General features: G+C 35.3%; 1 long non-coding RNA gene across 1 annotated transcript in view; it reads left to right on the forward strand.

Moving 5' to 3' along the window:
• LOC135230740 (uncharacterized) overlaps positions 1 to 16,146 on the forward strand; it is a 187,107-nt gene extending 170,961 nt beyond the window's left edge. The window contains exon 3 of the long non-coding RNA XR_010321415.1: positions 15,592 to 16,146. This is a non-coding gene — a long non-coding RNA (uncharacterized LOC135230740). The remainder of the gene's footprint in view (positions 1 to 15,591) is intronic.
• The last annotated feature ends 1,213 nt before the right edge of the window (positions 16,147 to 17,359 follow it).

Consider the following 17,359-nt stretch of genomic DNA (forward strand, 5'->3'; position numbering starts at 1 on the left):
TTCTTTCTGCCCCATCTTTTTCACAAAAACGAAAAAGGCATATAGTGCTTCATCTCCCTCTATTGTCTTCTAGTGCTTTTAAGGTAGGTTGCCAGACAAGATACAAGATACCCAGTTAAATTATACCAATAATTTTTTTTAGTATAAGCATATCCCATGCAATACATGGGGTACATTTATACCATCATTGCTTGTCTGCAATTCAGATATGACCAGGAATCTTTTATTTTTATTTGCTGAATCTGGCAACCCTATTTTAGGGGTTCTGAATTGAGTATTTTAGAGTTTAAAGTGCTCTGAAATGTGATATCTTTCTTTTTTTTTACAATGTAAAGCTGTCCTATTTATTAATACTTTGCTTTTCAGTTTTTCCTTGTTGTCTAACACAAACATATGTTTTCCTAACATATTTCTCTAAATTTTGTCTCATGAGGTGTCCCATATGAGAAATGGAATCGGTAAATTTTGAGTCTTCCAAAAGCCTCCTCTGTTCAAATAAATCATTTCCAACTTTACCTTCCTGGGTTAGATAATTCCATCTGGAAGGAAATTTCCTATGACATCGGCATCAAGCCCTGGATTTGATCTTTATTGTTCGTCCTATCTTTCCTGTGATATGCCTCATCTTTGCCCAATTTTCCTTTAAAACCCTAATTCTGTAAATTTCTGGAGGGTTTTCTTAGGGCAAGGCAATACTTGTACTGTCAGGTATAATGATTTTTATCACTTGAAACTCACCGAAGAATGCTTTGAGTATTTTTTGTTGGTTTTCTACTTTTTCCCCCCTAAATTTGTCTTGATTTTTTGGACACTTGGTATAGTGTCTCCAGTCTTCAGCTGTAGTTACACAATTACTGTTACCCTGGACTCTTTATATACAGCTTTAAAATATCACATTCTCAGTAGTTTCCCTGATACTATCTCCTTTAAGGAATTCATTCCAGAACATTCTCTGATTTTGTTTCTCCTCTTGTGTTAGATTTCTTTAGGCTCCTCTCACAATTGTTTGACCTGGTAACAACTATACCATCTCCCATTTTTCTGTTTTCCTGTTTAAGATTAGCCAGATCTGAGTATATCTATTTCCTTTTAATATCTGTTTCTCCTGACCTTCCAGATCCCATTTTCCATTTCATATCTGTCTAACTTGTCCACAAAATCTCAATGTTTCTCCTAAGGAAATCTCTCTTTTTCTCCAAAATAACCAGGCAGTTTTCCTTTATTTGTTTTTATTTTTCTGCTGCCTCTGTTCTCGTAATAAAACTGAAGCATATCTCTTTTCACACCAATTTAATTACTCTTGGATACCCTACAAAAACTCAATTCTTAAAGGCCAAGTTCTCCAAACACAGGCCTTGTTATTTCTTTTCTTAGCCTTTGGGTATACAATAATTTCAAGAACTTGTTTGTTATCTTTTTCAATTCCACCCGGAAGACAACAGATTCTCTTCATATGAAGGCTCCTCATTGCTTTTCATTTGTTTATTAATCAAGGCACCACTCTTCAGTGGGTGAGTCGCCGATGAGGGTCTCTGAATTATAAGGTCATAGACAGTGCTTGTGTAATTATCCAATACAAAGGCCAAGGTACAATTACAGTAGCTCAAACACTGTAACCAGCATCTTTAGGCTAGAAGGGACAGTACATCACTGATAGAACATCCCTGCCTGTACAACACAACCGCTTGTTCAAGAATAAAACTACTGTGAACTACAACAAACCCAAAAGTCAAAAAATCCTGCCTAGCCCACTTTCTGAAGCTGAAAGCCTATAGCCACGATTCCCATCAAACGCTTCTCCAAGTGCTATTTGAGTTACCAAAATCCACTTTTTGTCTATTTATGTGTGTAACTAATAAATCTGACATTGGAGGATGTGGCTTAAGTATGTGACTACAATGATTTTCCTAAGAATCAGCCCGCCTAGCCTCATATCATGGGGCCAACTGTTGTGAAACTGAGGTCTTGGAGCGAGAATCAAATGTCCCCACTAGACTCCTGGAGGAAGAGGTGAAGGGGCTGAGCTTTGAGCCTATGTTCAGGTCTTCTTCATAACTGACTAATCAGATAACTATTTCCACTTGTGTGGAGAAGAGAAAAAGAGACCACAGACCAGGAAGCTTAGAAGAAATTTCTCTTCACGGAAACCTGAGAAATGAAAAACAAGTGCGTCCCATTCAATTCCAATTTAATGGCACTTAAAATCATCCACCAGCTCTGAAAGAAATCCGTGTGGGCCCATTATGCCACGGAGAGAGTGCACATCAATACCTACAATATCTTTTTCAGAATTGGAAGGCCAACCCGGAGAACTTCTCCTAATAAAACTCGCATATCCTTTAGGTACCATAACTTCATGTGAATTGTCCTACTTTAACTTAGTTTAGTTTTCAACTCCTGATACTTTCTTATGCTAAGACCCACTTTTCTGGTGTCTGGCCAAAATGAGCCCATGCCAAGACATATGATCCAGAATAACTTCTAAACCATGCCCACCAAGCAAAGGCTCCATCCAAAGCTGCTATTAACTAATGAAGAAAAAGCCTCCCATAACTGAAGAACCCCATTGGGCTCTCCTTTATTATTTCTCATCCCCAGGAATATCTACAAATCTGAATAACATTTCTCATCTTCTTTTTGTCCCTACAAGCAATTCATTGAATTTTACTTCTATTCTAGACATCCCTGCGTAATTGGGATGTTGAACAACTGTATTTCACAGCATAATCAAGATGCAACTCTATTTTCAGCTTCCTCTGTCCATAAGCTTCCCCACCCATGATATTATTGACCCACTCTGAGGTAATAGACAATTCTACGATTGCTTTAAGTCACAAAACTCAGCCTCAATTTGGTAATGACACTATCTCAGTCCAAAACATTGATCAATGCTTTAATCTTCATTCAAATATAAGACTTGTCATCTTTCACCTCTACTCCATCGGTAGTTATCTGCTGTCTGACTTTAGGTAAGAAGGTGTAGCCAGGTTTTCTTACCCCCACCTCCTTCACCTTCTCTATGACTTCCTAGATACTCTTTCAGAGGCCCTCAAGATTGAAGAAGAAGCTGGGGAAGCTATAAGAAGGCAGGGAAACACTTATTTAGCTACAGGATTTGACTCTCTTGAGAGTGATTTTTCTTTGGAGAATCCCTTGACTAGCAGAACCTCCTTTGACCTGAGCAGACACATTCCTTTTTTAAGAGTCCCTATCATGCCTTCTGCAAATCCTAGGAATCCAGCATTTACCACTAGTTTCTTGCCTGGAGGGTTCATTTTTTCCTTCAGGCAGCTATGTTGGACGGGACCAAAGATGACATCACACCAGTGCACTCACACATCCCTTGCTCAGACAACTCTGAGCATGCAGACAGATTCCGATGTAGCCACATAGGCACCCATAACCTGCTGCACATGCTGTATTGACTCTCTAGGCATGAGTCATGCAGCAGTCTTCTGTGTTTTCAACTGCAAAGAATATATTTCAAGCTTTCTGAGGGTTTCCATGGAAGTCTTCCTTATGAAACTAGCATCATCCACTCACAATATGGGTACTTGCAGCATGGCAATAGCTATTCCAAAGATATCTGTTCACAAACTCTCTTTCTCTTTCAGCACTCTGATCCTTTTTAAATCATTGTTCCATCAAAAGAATCTAAAAATTGCAGAATCAGAACTTAGCTAGCATAATAGAGTCATAAGCAGTTTAGAACACAGATCCTAGACCCAAGCTGCCTGTGTCCAAATGACAGCTTTCTATTTACTAGCTGTGACTCAAGCAAATTAATTAACCTCTCTGTGCCTCAGTTTCCTCATTACAGACAATAATAAAAAAAAATTTGATGATGATTAAATGAGTTAATATATGTAAAACACTTGGAATAATGCCTAGCACATAGTTAATACTATACAATCAGTTGCTATTATTATTCTTCATAAATTTTGCATAAATGATATGGCATTAGAATATCACACCTATTGTATTTTGCTGTCTCCATTGAAACATATATATATGCATCTGTTATGCTTGTGAATGCATCCAGTTCTTCTGTTGGATTAACAGAAACCCACTTTAACCTGTCCCTTTCGTGTCCTGCGTCTACAGCATTGGATGGGAAACCAGAGTAAACCATTGAGGCCCTGAGAAATTTCCACCTACATTAAGGTTGGCTCCACTACTTGGTAGAATAGCAATGTTGGCTGACCCCTGAAAAAACTGATCTTTGAGCTTAGCAACACATCTGACTACCTCCCTCAAGCCAAGTGGGGAAAGACCAAGGTGCCCAGAATATTCTAGGGAACTCCGCTGTAGGAGTTCACGGTTATTCTCTCTCAAGTGCCACCATTAATGTGACTCCTCTCCAAACCAAACCAAAAACCAAACCCACTGCTGTCAAGTCAATTCCGACTTATAGCGACCCTGCAGGACAGAGTAGAACTGCCCCATAGAGTTTCCAAGGAGCACCTGGCAGATTCGAACTGCCAACCTTTTGGTTAGCAGCTGTAGCACTTAACCACTACGCCACCAGGATTTCAGCTGCAAAGATCTAAAATCACTCTCTCTCCATTTCAACTTTTATTTCTTAGCTGCAGCTGGGAGCTCATGAGCCTCCCGCACCCCCTTGTGGCACCCTCTTTGGCTCTAACCTCTGGTACCCTTGATTTTTGACCTGTTACAGCCCTCCATGCAAAACCACAAGTGATTTGCATTAGGTCCAAGTTGTTATTACTATTATTTTTATTGTACTGGATAAAACTATATTGTGGCTTCAAAATGTTGGAAAAAGGACACAGACCAAGCATTAAGAAACTTCCTCTCAAAACTGTCAAATCAAGCATTGCATATAAAGGAACTAAGGAGAACAATGTATCAGTTAGAAAACCAATGCATTTCAAATGATTCAAGATCATTTGAAATAAAGTTAATATAAAAATCCTCTCAAAGAGAAGAAATACTACCACTAGAATGTTGTGTTGTTAATTTTGCTCAGCTCTAGGGACACAGGGACTCCGCCTCCATTGCTCACATCTGTATCACCAATGCTGAGTCCAGTGCCTGGCACATGGAGATGTTTGGTAAACATTTTTCCTTGAATGAAAAAATTAATTAATGAATAGGAAAAAAAACTTCTTCATTAAAAAAATGCATACACTTCATTTTTGTTCTTTTATCTTGCATATTAAGTGAAAAGGAAAAGCCATGAAGTTGATGACATCTTAAATCTATGGTATATATAGGAATTCACATTCCTTGGAGTTCACTCACGGACACATTAATAACTAAAGCTTTGATTCCCTTGAAGCTGTTCTTGTATGTGGAATGTGTAAGTGTTACAATAAAGTAAAAGTCCAGAAAACATGTGGCACATTCTTACCCTTTTGGAAGATTCTCTGGTTTTATTAAGTCAAAAAAAAACTTAACTGTCCAATCCAAACATGCAGTTTAAAACAGTTGTCTTAATTTATTTTTAAATTAGTACATAGATGATATATGTGCTCAAAGAGTGTAAAATGGTATCTCTAGTGTTGTATGTTGTTGTTAGTTGCTGTCAGGTTGGCTCCGACTGATATTGACCATATGTACAACAATGAAACGTTGCCTGCTCCTGTGCTGTCCTAACAATTGTTGAGTCCATTGTTGTGCAGCTATTGTGTCAATACATTTCATTGAGAGTTTCCCTCAATTTTGCTGACTCTCTACCATCAGTATTGTAATAGGCTAAAGGAAAGACTACATTTTACATATTTTAATTGCTTCAATTGATGGTGGGTCTGTACAGTATAAAGTTCAAAAAGTCAATATATCTACATTCTGTTTGTAAGTTCATTTGTAAACATATGTCACTAAACCAGAAATTATTGTGTTATATTTTGTGCAACTTTTGAGCATCCTGTAGTCAAAAACAAAGCCAAATACTGACTTCTTAATTTGAAAAGTGAAAATGTATGCGACTTTTTGTGCCATTTGGCTGCAGGCACTAAGAGTGAATAATGTTACTTATCTGTTCACAGGTCATTATATGTTGTGTTTAATACAGAACATATTTCCGCCTACAGTATTTGACGTGTCACATGCCTATCAGTTTACTGTCAAGCAAGATAGAACACATCATAAACTGCATCAGTTCTGACTGCTGTCTTCTGGAGCCACGCGCTGGAGATGACAGTAAACATGACAGCTTTTGTGATCAGCAACATTTTTGCTGCCATTCTGTTATTAATAATACTTTGCCTAGACAGTATTATCAAGGATAATCCATGCTGGAACAATCTTTCTTGCATCATTGGCCAAAAAATGATTTTAAGCTTTTTCTGATGCTTCTCGTTTGTCAGAGTTTTTTTCCCCTTTGGCCAAACTCTTAACTTGTTATAAAATTAATTGGGAAAAGGGAAAAGAGGCTGTTTAAGACTAACCCTTTAATTCTTGAGTCATAGGCTATTAGCAACTTTTAAGAATCATAATGTGTAGTGAAGGATACAATCAAGAATGAGTGTGAGAGGTGAACTCAAGCAATCTGAAGGATGCAAAAATTATCTTTAATTGAATATACAGTTACAACACTTGGAAAATTTATTATTGAGATGAATATTTCTGATGAGATGTGAAATATGGCATTATTCAAGGCATAGTATAATATGTACTTAATAGCCATAATGACTTTTTGTGTTTTGAAAATAAATCAGTGACAGGCAGGAAAGGGTGAACACTTTTATGACTAGCCATTTTCCAGACGTGTTTTCTCCTACTACGATCAATTGCAATGTTTATTACAAAGACATAATTTATATTTCTGGTGTTATGTATTATCTACACCATCATTAAGCAAAGTTCATGAGGTGGCCTATTCCCTGGCTCACTGATCTTTCCACATAAACTCTGGCCTCTAATTACTTAATGCTTTTTTAATTCTTGTGAGACCCAGGGACAGCTTGAAGAGAAAAGAGTAAAAATATTAAATGAACCTTACCTCAGGCTCATACACCACATTTCACTTTTACCTTGTTCTTGTTTATTTTATCTTCAAAAATCTCACAGGAATGAGTCTCTCCTGGTGTCTTTTTTTTTTTTTTTTTTAACAACATAAGGGGTTGTAAATAAAGATTTCTTACTTTCTCTAATTGTTTAATGCTTCACGACAAGGTAAATAAATATTACTTTCTTTTGTTTCATAAAATTGCTGCTGTATTTCTATATTTCAATTTCAAATTGAAGCATTTTAGATACATTTTTAGATTTCTAAGAACTCATTTAATCTAAGAGTTAACAAAATTTTCTTTCCTGTAATGTTTTTCTTCAGGGTGACGGAGCTATGAGAATTGAGGAAGGAGATTATTATGATTATTTTTTAACCTTAAACTATATTCCTTGGCTAATATATCCAAGGATGGCGTAATTTTAGAACACCTTACGATTTCCCACAAGTTGCATATCAAATTATTTATTCTATTTTAAAAACAAATTAAAATCTCTGACCTTTAGGAATCCTGTAGCAGATCACATTGGTGTTGCTTCAAATACACAAAATTGTGTGAATGTACGTTTGTGTGTGTGTGGGTATATATAACATGTATTAATATATGTTAATTTTGAAATGTCTTTCAACTAACATAAAAATACTTCACATTGAAAGACTATGATACATTTTTATATATCATACGTAATATATATTATTTCCTAAATTTAGCCAGTACTCTGTGTTCTAGATTACATGATACATAAATCAACAGGTTAAATACCTTTAAGAATTGATGTGATCCCTTGTAACATATGAAGAAGATTTGTAACCTGTCCTTTTCCTTTGTTGCCTCACTTCCGGGAACTAAAGAAATACATTGAATGCAAGATCACAATAAACATATTAATCTTATGATAAGGTCTTTTCTTTCTTTTCCTTTTTATGGTCCTAAATATTTTTTGTAAATTAGTTTATATTTATCTTTTATTATAAGCCTAAAGTTCTATTTAGGGGAGATAGAGAATAGGAAATGAAAAAAATTAAATGTCTTTTTTTTGTGTTCAGTGAGCACTTACTATCTGTACAGTTTTTTATTAGGCACTTCATGTAGAATAAACCTCTTCTCATCTTTGGGAATAATCCATCTACTTGGGAAAGAAAGAATTTTCACAAAAGGATTCAACCAATGAATACTTTTCTTCTAATATACGAATACAATAGCCAAGATTTTTTTATACTTGTTTATTTAGAAAACTTTTACAAATAAGCATGTCAAATAGTAGCAGCAACAACAAAGAAAAAAAGAGAATAAAATACCTTTTGGGAAGCATGTGAAAGCTATTTTGCAAGTTGTAGCATCATTAAATTGAGTAAATCATAGTTTTGGCTTCAGGCAACTTTTTAAATTTCTCTGAGCCTCCATCTATACAACAGGAAATATGTTACTACTTCATAGAGTCTTTTGCCACTGAGAATTTTTGATGTTCTAGGATGAATTTTGTATATAGTAAACATTATTTATGGCTACATGCAATTTTAAAATAATTTATATTTTATAAAGTTAAAATTTTTAACTTTAATAAACCTAGTTTTTCCACTTTTTTAAAGCTAAACATACAAATCTTATTATTCTATGTGTAAATCTGGTAAGATTTAACACCCATTTTAAAACTACATTTACATAATTTGTTAATTTTTTAAATACATCTGATTTTCTTAATTAAACCCTGAAAGCACTGACATATCGAGCAAAACCTTCCAAGGATTTAAACCACTCTCGTAAATACAATTAAGTAAATGTAGTAAAATTTAAGTTCTCTTAAACATTACAATAATGTTGACTGACTAGATAAAGCTATCTTACATTTTAATGAAAAATAGCTCAATAATTAATTTCTCAACTAAGAAATTCCCTTTACAATCATAAGACTAATGTATGAGAATCCCTAAGATGCCAAATTGTTTTGAATATTGTAAGCATTTTAAAAACCACTGTAGATTTTTCCTACATTAAAAATAAAATTATGAGTGGTATGTGTTTGGCTTTCTTCATGACCTCAATTTTAAATCTGTAAACTTACCCAGAATTAGAAAGACATTTTTACCCACTTCTTTTTACACAACCTTTAAAAACCAGTCGCCACTGAGTCAGTTCTGACTCATAGGGAGCCCATGTGTGTCAGGGTAGAACTGTGCTCTATAGGATTTTCAGTGGTTAATTTTTGCAAAGTAGATCACCAGGCCTTTCTTCTGAGGTGCTCCTGGGTAGACTCAAATCCTCAGCCTTTCAGTGAGCAGCCTAGTGTGTTAACGTTTGAACAACCCAAAGACTTCACTCAGCCTTTACCACTGCAGTAATAACCCCCAAACCTCACTGTTTATAGCAAAAGTTTATTTTTCAGTGCCATTACATATTGGCTACATACTGACTGGGGCTCTCTTCCACCTTCTCTGAGGAGTCCCTAGGTGTGATTTGCTGGTCTCAAGGCAGAAGGAAAGAGGGCTAGTAGAACCATGGTCTGGCTCTTAAAGCTTCTCCTTGGCTCATATTCCATTGACAAAAGTGAGTCAGGTGACCAAAACCCCAGTGACACACAACAATAAACATTTTATTTTAGCCCAGATATCTCTAGAATGACTGAGGGGTCTGCTGATCCAGACTGAGGTTGACTCAGTGGCTCTATTAATCTCAGTTGGGATTGCTCACATCTGGAGTTCAGCTAAACTAGGCTGACTTTTAAAGCCCAGGCTCAACAGACCCACCATTGCTTCCCCCTATTCTATTGCCCAAAGCAAGTCACAGAGCCAAACTCAGCATCAATGGAGCAATGACATATATTCTTCCCATGGAAGTGGGGTGAGGGGGAGTGAATATTTCTGAATAATAATCTACTACAATAAGTATCTCCTGTTATTTCCAATCAGAGCACCCATTTTTTTTTCCCTCCAAAACAATTTTTTTTTTTAAATCGTGTATTTACTTTCTGTCTCCCCCATGAAACTTTAAAGTAGGTAAGGAAGAGTAGACTATTTGGTGGTAACAAATGAAACCCAAAATCTCAGCTACTTAGCACAATAAAACTTTATTTCTCTTTCATGTTATAGTTCACTGCAGGTTGGAAAGCCCTCCTAAATTGTAGATATGTCATCTGTGTCTGTAAAGCCTACCAGAGAAAAAGAGGACCAAAAGATGGCATGGATGATTTTATCCAGGGGTAGGCCTGGAAGTGACTTCTACTACTTCCACTTACCATTGATTCCAACTCAGTCACATGGTCCCAATCTGGCTGCAAGTAGGAAAGGGGACAAAAACATCCAGGCTTCCCACGTGCCCGGGACAAGAAAATGGTGTGGTGAACACATAGCTTTCTATATACAAGATAGCGAGGTCTTTGGTGCAAGGATGTGTCTCTAGCACAACAATGTCTGGCAAATAAAAGCTCTTCATTTTTTCAATGAACAAATGAATGAATGATATCTGACTCTGAATTCCAGTTTTCATCTATGAAAAGAGAATAATGATGCCTACCTAACAGAATTGTCATAAAGACTAAAGAAACAATTCATATGGTAGGAAATCGTTTTAAGTAAAGATGTACTTTCAAGGGCCTCCCTTAGTTTATAATCTTGCTTTTGTTTCAAAATGAATAAGAAATAGTGTCATTGAATATCAATTATTGCTTGTGATAATAGTGAGGAAAAAGCTGTTGACTTATGCAAATATGTGCGTGGATGTATGAAGCAAAGCTTAAGGATGCATTGTTGAAGATAATAATAGAGAATGTGATCTAAAAAAGAGTCAAGGCAGAAGACCTGTAGTGCAGGGAAAAGACAGAAGAGCGCTACTACAGCTGCAGAGCTTCTGTCTCTACCTAGGTCACTCAGGCCAAGCAGGTCCGTATTTGTCTATGCACACCCCTCGCTCTCCCACTCCCTCATGCTCCCACCCACTCGTGCTCCCACCCCTGGAGCTCCCACCCACTTATTCTCCCACCACCTCGTGCTCCCCCCGCTGTGTTCCATTCTCAGGGCTTAAGAGATTTAAAGAGGAAAGCAGACTCAAAAGAAACAACAAAAGCCTTATCAAAAAAGTCTTATAGAGAGCCATAATCTCTGTCTCTCTTTTTTTTTTTTTTTTTTCCTGTTTGTTTCTTACTGGCTTTAAGGTAAAACCATATGGATTGAAGAAACTTAAGGAATTTTGGTCTAGTCGACTGAAATTAAAAATTAATATAGTTTGTAAAATGTTTGGGACATTGAACTCCCAGATTGTGATAAGTGCCCCTCTTCTGTGCATGCACTCCTGTCATATGCCTCAGATGATATTCAAATCTGCTTATGGGTATTTGCTCCTCAATGATAAACTCTTCTGCGGGCTTGTTTAGTGGATTCCCAGATTCACCAGAGGCAAGATTCCCAGAAGCTGTGTTCCCCTCTGATTTCCAAAAGGCCCTTATATGTGGACTTCAAAGCTCTACCTTTACATTCAAATCCCTTCCGGTGCCTCCTCAGAGGTCACCCTTTCATGCCACCCAGATCTCACAAGGTCAGTATTGGAATGTGTGCTCTCATGCTTTCTGGCACGCTCTTCAGCTGTGATTCTTGTTGGTTGGGCATCTACAAGATGTCACAATAAATCCTGATGAATTTTCTGATGATGGTGGTGGTCTTAAAAGTATAGTAGGTTCTCACTTAGTAACTCAACCTAAATACGATTTCTCCTGTAATCCTTGGGTTAGTGCCTATTAAGATTCTGTGACATGCAGTGCATGTACTTCATTAGCTCCTGAAACATTATTGGTATCAAAGAGTCCAAGACAGTTAGTTATGGCACAAACATACTGAGAGAACGCTTACCATGTGACTGACTTGAAGATTGTGGGCCAATTCAATATCTATTTCAAAGCATTTTTGACAATTTCGAACCCTCTGAAATTTTCATTTGTGAGGTAGTTGGAAACCTACATCTAAAATTTTGGTATTATCAAGATTCCTCTCTGTGCCCTCTGGATTGGAAAGGTTAAGTCTAATGAGTGTTTAAACACTTGAATTAGGCAATCGCATTTAAATATAACCGAAGTGTGAAGCTGGAGGTTGTAGTGCTTGGCATCCAAATCTGGCCTGTTTACTATGCAGTCATAGTTCAGGTGCTGTAGCAGCACTTGTTAAAATATTGCAGTTCTACAGACCAATAAACACTGATTAGAAGCAGAGCTGAATCAGGTTCTTGCCCCTGGCAGACTGGGTTTTAAGCAGGAACTTAGAGCCTCAGGGCTTTTACAGTGTACTTTCCACTTTTAAGTAGGCTGTGGAAGAGGTAGATCAAATTGAAGTCAGATGCATCACAGACCCCAGAAAGACAGAGGACGTGCAGGAGCAAAGGGCGATGATAATGAAAAGTGCATCCTAGTGAGAATTAGCTTCTACCTAATACCTCAAATGAAAAAAAAAAAATACCTCAAATGAGTGAGGTTTATTTCGTGTCACCATTTACATACAATGAAAGCACTGAGTGAGGAGATTATATTTTAAGAATGTTGATTGAAAAACTGGAGGCCAGAAATACCACAAAACAAAAGGTATAGCCCAAAGCAAGAAATCTTTCAAAAAGCTTTCAAACAATAAGCTCTCCCAATAAGTCTTTTCTAAATGGACTTTAACCTGGAGGCTCAGGCACTTAGCCAATGCACTGTGTACCAACTGCGACAGTGATAGCATAGCACTGGAAAAAAAAAAAAAAAGAAACAAAACCTTTTAAAACACGTTTTTTCTTTTAAGCATTTTAAGTTACTTATAAAATGAGAAGTATTAAGGCTGGTATTTAGTTTCCTGTTTTAACCAAAGGTTACTTTTTTTTTTCTTTAATGTTAATCTTAAAAATGTGACAGTATCTGTGACTAAGTGTATTGTGTCTCTTGTAAGAGAAAAATAAAATGCTGTGTTTAATACTATGCATATTGCACTAGCTGTGTTAGTTGCTGTCAAGTTGGCTCTGACTCACGGGGACCTTATGTACAACAGAAGGAAATATTTCCTGGTCCTTTGCTGGCTTCATGAATTTGGTATGTTTGAGTCCATTGTTGTGGCTATTCCTTTCGATGTATTGAATTTAAGAGAGGCATCAGGGAACAAGTCAGAGGAATTGACAAATATTTGGGGAATACCTAATTCAGGGCAGAAACCCTGGTGTCGTAGTGGTTAAGTGCTACAGCTGCTAACCAAGAGATCGGCAGTTCGAATCTGCCAGGTGCTCCTTGGAAACTATGGGGCAGTTCTACTCTGTCCTGTACAGTGGATATGAGTCGGAATCGACTCGAAGGCAGTGGGTTTGGTTTGGTTTTTGGTGAATTTAGGGCAAAGAAAGATGATGAAGAGTCATGAAGAAGTATTCAGAGAAATATCTGGTAACTGGTCAATTCAGTATGGGAAAGTTATTAAAAAAATATGTATATATACACATAGTATTCTGTCTTAAACATGCTTCCCTTTAATAGTAAGCTTTTGAACCTAGTTCTTTACTGTCAAATTATAATAATTGATCTTCTGTATGAAAGTCTTCAAATATTTAGAAAAAGTGATTCTGTATTATTATGTTCTTCCTTAAATGTTTTTCCATTTGGGGATTTTTGTTCATTTTGTGATTTTTTTTTAGATATGTGTTACTGTTAAGCTATGTCATCTTGCTTTCGTGAAATTGAACTAATTTACGTATTAGATTTTTACATATATTCATTAAGTTGCATCCTATTTGTTTCAGTCGGCTTTCACTTTTAAATATAGGAAAATAGGTTATACAAAACTTAGTTTTCATCAATGCATGTCGAATCCTGGTGATCACCACTTCTTTCTGTGTGTTTCAACATCCATTCTGAACATCTTAGCAGGAATTGGTATAAATGTTACTAGCCTAAAGTTTAACTTAAAGCTTTTCTTGTTTTTCAAATTTGGCTCAACCTTTATAACTCTCCAATTTTCTACCACTTCTACAAGTCTCCTTTTTCTAAAAAATAGTATTGGCAGTGGTTTCTTGAGCACGTCTGCTAGCTCTTGGTCTATCTCCCATAATAATTATAATAATAAAAAACAGAATGAATGGTGTAAACAAGGTTGTTGGAAAACATCTCAAAGGACACGAATTGTTTTCAAGCACTTTATAAGTACTCATTTATCTATGAACCTTGGTACATGAATGATAACCACCTATCTGTTCATGGGATAGATCCCTAAGAACCTCTATTTGAACAATGTTTTATTACCCTCATGTTATTATCACATATTATTAATACTCAAATGCTATTGCAAATTATAAAAAGAGAATTTCTTTTAAAACATTTCATAATTTAGATTTACAGATCAGTGTTGCCTTCTCCCTTAATTATTCTGAGTTCATAAAGTTTTATGTTCTTACTATTACATCTTAAACACTCAGCTGTAAATTCCTAGTGATGATTAAAATAAAGCAGAGTTCTCTAACATTGTCAGTTATTCCATGTGCAGATAGAGTCAGAGCCTAATTTACTCCATTGAGTAATGTATTATAAATAAAATAATTGAGCCCAAAATACTCATATGTATTATTAGCAATAAAATGTATTTCAAAAAGTGAGTTAGTTCCGTGAGACTAACACAGATTCACACATTTATTTTGCATTGAAATTTGTACTTATAAGCCGATGACAAGTTTGAGAAATAAATGAAATGATACGTTGAAATTATTCATTAGGATACTAAATGCAAATCCTATATATTTATAAAATCGAACAATCTCTATATGATTACAAATATGTAAATCAAGTCTATTGGAAATTGCCAGTATCAGTGGAGGGGAGACCCCAGGCCAGGGCACAGGGTCAGACAGGGCTTGGCATGTTTTAGTCATAAAGGGAAGCTTTATTGTCATCATTATTTAATGCAATTTTCCAATCAAAAATTTAAAAAGGAGTGTGAAAGAATCAAGAAGATATTCAATATCTGCTTAATAAAGCCAATTGTACATAGTAGGACTTAGATACTAAAACTGTTCTTGAAATGAGGACTCTAAAAGATAATTTGGAAAATAAAAATTATCGTGAAAATACATAAATAGCAGTTAAAATGCTGGAGATTATAAGTTATTTAATTGATGCAATTCTTTACTTTAGTATTATAAGAACTAAAGCTTAGCAAACTGTGTATTTTGCTGAAGTAATTTTCTGATTACAAATGCATTATTAAAATGAGATAGAAAGTATGATTTCAACATGGTGAAAAGACAATTACTTGGCCAGACCATTATTGATAAAACAAGGGAAAATACATTTCATATTTCTTATTTAGTTCTTAGGAACAAAACAGGCAAGATAGAAAATCTCTGTATGAAGCTTTTTCCTTGCACCTATCAAAGTGTTACTTTAAGAAAGAATGGTGAACAACTGTGTCATCTGTTTGTTCCACGCTGGGTTTATACCCCCACAACTCTATTGTGGTAGTGTTTGTGAAATTGTTCTGATAGGATGTGTAACGTGACAATTAGGAAAGCTTCCGATTAAGCTCTCCACATTTCATTCTTGGTTATTTTTGCTCTTTTAGATGCATTTGTCAATTCATAAGTGCAGTTAATTAAAATTTTTTAAATTTTCTTTTTTTTTTTTTTAAAGGAGCCCGCTACATGAAAAAAATGCAAGTCAAAGTGGTCACAACCTAGAAGTCTGCAGAGACAGGAATAACTAGCAAGTAGATACTATGTTATTTTACTATGCTTAAATATATAGAATTCAGTAGTGTTCTGGGAATTCTACTAATGAACAAATACAGTCTGGAAATTTTAAATTTACACTTAGCAGTATTTGTGTTACCTTATATCACAAAAATAGTCAGGAAAAAATGGTAACTATGAATTTTAGGAAGCTCATACTCTGTTAGTACTAATGACATGATTTCAGTTAGAAATATTAGTTTAAATATTGTACCTTTTCTCAGGTCTTATTCTTAGAGCCCCGATTCAATAACATATTCCCTCATTTAAAAAAAAAAGATAAACGAACCTCCCTAAATATGCGTTATGACATATGGAATCACTAGGTAAACGTATTAATTTCTTTCATAAACCATCAATAGAAATTATTTTATAATCATGCTTTTTTCAAAATATAGGGAAATTACATTCACTTTTGAAGGTTACATCTCAAAATTTCAAGGTGATAGCAAGTGAAATCCAGGCACAAAGCAGGAGCTTTCCATCATCAGCACTCCCTGACATTTTCAAGAAATGAAATAGGAGGTTCAATGATAAAAGCATGTAGTGTATTGGTGAATGGATAAAAAAGGACTTAAGAATGTGGGAAGGGTAAACAAGATTATCTGAATGGCAAGAAGAATCTTTGAAAATCTCATTGCTCCATATTAAAGTGGCTGGACTTGATTCTTTATCCTCAGATATATCTTGAATATTTGAATAGGATCAGAGAATGTTAAAGCTAAAAGGATTTTTAGAAATTATTTGTATCAAATCTTTCATTGACATGGATAAAGGAACTAAGTTTACAATTAGAAACCAATTTTGCATGTTCAAATCACATGGCTACATAAATTCATATATATAGAAATATGTACATATATAGATTTTTTAAAGATAAAAGTTAATGCAGTTCTTAATTTACAGATTTTTTCAGCGGTGATGATTATTAAAATATATTTACAAGTAGAAATGTATAAAAAATGATAGCGGTACCCTGATTCAAAATATTTTAGAATCGCACATATTTTTATGTTTAAAATCCTATAAAAATTTTTATAACTATAGAAGATGTGTAAAATGTGTTTCAGTTACTTAAGAGTACAGTAAAGAATTATATAAGCTAACAGAAGTTTCTTTTAAAACTTTGTTAAGACTTTACAAATGATAAATTCATAAGTTATGGATAATAAATATCTCACATATAAATACCATCAAACATTTATCCAACTGGAACCACACATTTTGATAAGAAGAATGCTAAACAATAACTCAGCAGAGTCTGAAAATATTTTATAATATATTTTTTTAAAGTATTAGCCCTTAATAGACTTAGTTTCTAAATTTAGACTTTATCTTAGATTGTCTTAAAGTGATACAGACTTACAGTACACAGTGGAAAGCATCTTCAAAATTCAGATGCTTTTAAAACAGTTCATCTGAGCTATCTTCATATTAGGAGCCCTGGTGGCACAATGGTTAAGCGCTCAGCTGCTAACCGAAAGGTTGGCAATTCAAACCCATTCAGCAATTCCACAGGAGAAAAGACCTGGAATCTACTCCTATAAAGATTACAGCCTAGAAAAACCTATAGGAATTTGTACTCTGTCACATGGGGTGGCTATGAGTCTATATCAACTCCACGGCACCTAACAATAACATCTTCATGTTGAAGGATAGAAAACTGTGAA

This window comes from Loxodonta africana, chromosome 3 (genome assembly GCF_030014295.1).
Source record: "Loxodonta africana isolate mLoxAfr1 chromosome 3, mLoxAfr1.hap2, whole genome shotgun sequence".
In the NCBI taxonomy this organism is placed as follows: domain Eukaryota; kingdom Metazoa; phylum Chordata; class Mammalia; order Proboscidea; family Elephantidae; genus Loxodonta; species Loxodonta africana.